Raw genomic sequence first — 3,638 nt, 5'->3', positions numbered from 1 at the left:
AACACTCATCCTTTCTTCTTATTCTTAAAGAGAGTAAGCCCCAGAACTTTCCTCTTCCTTTTATGTTACAGTTGCCTGAATACAAATCCCCCAACTAGAAGATAAGCTACTTTGAGGGCAGGGATTATGCCTTACTTTATACATCTTCATGTCTCCTCAGCACCTTGGCCCAGAATGGGTGCTCAGAAAACGAGTGTTAAATGAGTTGGTGAGTCGCCTGAGACCTGAATCACACTGCCACAGAAGCATCCCTGGCCCAGATCAGAATGGAAGGTTAGTGAACTCACCTATTAGAATCTAGTGGTAGTGATGCCTCATGGTAGGGGACAGGGTAATCATGAATTTGACAATCTGTGTTCATCCCTTCCAGGCCTGGGATGCCATGAAGCTGTGCCCCATGTGTAGCAGTAGTTGCTTCATAGACACTGTTTATTTGACAGTGCCAAGTACATGTGGGCAGTTTAAAAGTACTCTTTGTTTCCGACGATGAGCTTCCAACTCAAAGCACTTTGGGTGAATTGCCAGGGTAGACTCTGCAGGAGAAGGTTGCTGTTGCCACTTCACTTTGTGTTTCCAGGCCCTTGGGTATTGCACCCCGACAGGGAGGGAGTTGTTGCCAGTTCCGGCACAGTCATTGTAATTAAATCCAAGTTCTGGCAAAGGGCAGTACGTAATTATGAAGTATTATTATGGTTTTTATCATTATTAGACACCCAGCTGCCCAGCCCAGGAAACCACAGTAGTAAAACACTGAGAAGCCAAGCTCCTCTCCCAGCTGGCATGAATCAATACCAGGTGTATTGGCACACAGACTTGCAGCTCCACTCATCAAGATGGGTCCTTCTGTCCCCTCTTTTTAGCAAGATACATTTTTAAATAGATGGAAAGAGGAAATGTAAAGACCTTTGCCATCATCTCTGAATCTAGTTCCTCACCCTCCCATCTCCCCAGAATGATCTCTTCTCATCTATGTATGTATTATATAAATCCTTTTTAACTTTATCCTTGACCTGTCAGCTTCCTAACCATCATTCCCTAAATGTCTCCTGAGGATGTATTAGTTAGGGTGAGAGTGCAGAGCACAGGTAAGAGTGCTTTTACATTGAAAAAAAATATGATACAGACTAAATAATTCAGAAAGTATAGTCAGGCTTGACAAGATATCTTCCTTTCATTAAGTGCCTACTCAATGCCATACTCAGCATTTCACTTATGCTATCTGACTTCATCCACACCAGCCTGCAAGGTAGATTATATTAGTCTCACTTTCTTCAAGGGCTCAAAGACTTAGTAAGTGACAGAATTGAAATGTGAACATAAAGATACACATTTGGTAACTGTATACTCATGGTAGATGTGTCCACACTGATGGGTGCATATAGGTATCAGACTTTTCCTCCTCCTATCAAATTAAAAATGTTTTTTGGGGCAAAGTAGATTTTAAGCTGAGCACTGAAAGGACAATTCGGAAGTGATGCTGAGGGAATGGTGCCATAAAAGGAGGCCAAATTGGCCTTTAGCCTAAAATCAATCAATAAGCAAAGATTTCTTGTTCAGCAATGAGTCATATTATATTCTTCAAGCACCTTTCTTGTCTTAGCTCTTCTGAATACAGAAGTCAGCCCAGGTGGTACAAGGTGAGCTGAGGATGGAGGAGGGTGGTTTGGGGAGGGAATACGATTTTGAATGCAGAACTCCTATATGGCCCATAAACTGGCACATCTAGCACTGGCTTCTGGAACAACAGAAACCATGGCAGCTTTCCATGCTGATGTTTTTAACTGGTGTGTGTAGAACAATTTCCCAGTCTCTTCTTGTTTCTAAAAAACAACTGATTAAAAATTTTTTAAAAATTATTTATCACTTACTATTTATAAAAAGCAGTTCACTTCTATTTTTAGTTTTATAAGGGATTTAAGATAACATACATCCATTTATGTGTAAAATTTTGATCTGTTTTAAGTCATGTATAACAGTGTAACCACTATCATAACCATGAAATAGAACATTTCCATCAAGCCAAAAAGTTTCCTATGCCTCTTTTGCTATAGAAATTTTTATGCAACTTGTAATTTGATGACTCCAAAAACTGGATGTCTAGCTTCAATGTTGCTTTCAAAGGCTAGGCCCATAATTTTAACTATCTGTGTAACATATCTAACTAGACATTACAAACAGCCACCTCAGATGAAAAATGAGTTAAAGATAAATCTTAGCTATAAGAAAACCCCCCATCTCTCTCCTCAAATCATTTTTCTATATTCTTTAAGTTGGTTGAGAAAATCATCATCTACCAAGTCATATAAGCTAAAAATGTTTAAAAATCTTTACTCCTCGCTTTCTTCCACCTCCCCAAAGTGAGTCTAATTCACACATTCTGTAATCTGTCCTTTTCGTTTCCACTTTCCTCCTTCAGACACTTAAACTTGCTTGCACGATCACAGAAAAAAAGAAAAGAAAAAGAAAAAAATGCCTAACTTGTTTCTTCATGCTCCAATTCACCCACCAATCTGCCATTCTAATTTTCTTTTGAAAACCCAGATTTGGCTGTTTCATTCCCCTGCATTCAGGGACTACTTAACTGTGTACAAAATGGTACTGAAAATCTTTCACAGAATAGGGCCCCAACCTCTTCTTCTGGACTCCTCTGCTCCCCACCACATGCAACATGCTATACATTTTCATCTTCCTTTTTTATCAGATCTCTATCTGAAATATGCCTCTTTCTCTACCTAGAAACTCCTGCTCACCTTTCACAGCTCCATTTATATGACTTTTCTTCAATGAATCCTTCCCTGACCTCCCCAGACAAAAAATCTCTTTGTTATACTTGACCTCCCATAGCATGTTGCACATACATTTATCACACTGAATAGACATAGTGGTAAAATAGAACAGGAGAGATAGTCAAAATATCTGGGTCTAACTTAAAAACCTTATTCATTACTTGCTGTGCCATCCAAGGCAAGTCACATAACATCTCTGGCCCTCAGTTATTTAACCTATAAAACTGTAGTCTTAACAATTATAATAATACTCTACCTCATAGGACTCTTGTGGTGATCAAATGAGGTAATCATAAATGTGAACATGATTTGCATTATGTAGATATTAGGTATTATAATTATAAAATTATATTTTTTGATAGATTTTTAGCTCCTCAAGTGCAAAATCAATGTCAGGTCATTGTTATATCCCTCTACCTAACATAGTACCTAGGCCTGCCTGTCGCCTACATTGGTTTATGGCATGTTACCATTTCTAGTAGAATTATATTCTCACTATTAACTCTTTTAGCCTACTATCCACAATGTTTCTTCAAAAGCCAATCATGACATCCTCATTTCTTTTTATAATTATTTATTGCCTTTTTATAATTAAACTAGAGGCCCCGTGCATGAAATTGGTACACAGGTAGGGGGGCCCTAGGCCTGGCCGGCAATTAGGGCCTGCCAGGGCTTCCTTCGTTTTGCACCTCCCCCTGGTGGTCAGCACACGTCATGGCGAGCAATCAAACTCCCGGTCTCCCAGTTGAACTCCCGAGGGGACACTTTGCATTTTAGCCTTTTATATGTATACTAGAGGCCCGGTGCACAAAAATTTGTGCACTCGGGGGGTCCCTCAGCCCGGCCTATGCC

General features: G+C 39.7%; 2 protein-coding genes across 3 annotated transcripts in view; one reads left to right on the top strand and one right to left on the bottom strand.

Moving 5' to 3' along the window:
* Positions 1-3,638, top strand: part of PIGF (phosphatidylinositol glycan anchor biosynthesis, class F) — an 88,241-nt gene that overhangs the window by 1,593 nt on the left and 83,010 nt on the right. For both annotated transcript variants that reach the window (XM_014538469.1, XM_014538470.1), the window contains exon 2: positions 161-273. The gene's annotated coding sequence lies outside the window, so the exon portion shown is untranslated. The remainder of the gene's footprint in view (positions 1-160; positions 274-3,638) is intronic.
* Positions 1-3,638, bottom strand: part of SOCS5 (suppressor of cytokine signaling 5) — an 89,456-nt gene that overhangs the window by 57,661 nt on the left and 28,157 nt on the right. The window lies entirely within an intron of this gene.

The sequence above is a fragment of the Myotis brandtii genome, unplaced genomic scaffold, assembly GCF_000412655.1.
Source record: "Myotis brandtii unplaced genomic scaffold, ASM41265v1 scaffold191, whole genome shotgun sequence".
Classification (NCBI taxonomy): Eukaryota; Metazoa; Chordata; class Mammalia; order Chiroptera; family Vespertilionidae; genus Myotis; species Myotis brandtii.
Note: the sequence above shows the minus strand (reverse complement) of the source record. Positions and strands in the feature narration are given on the sequence as shown.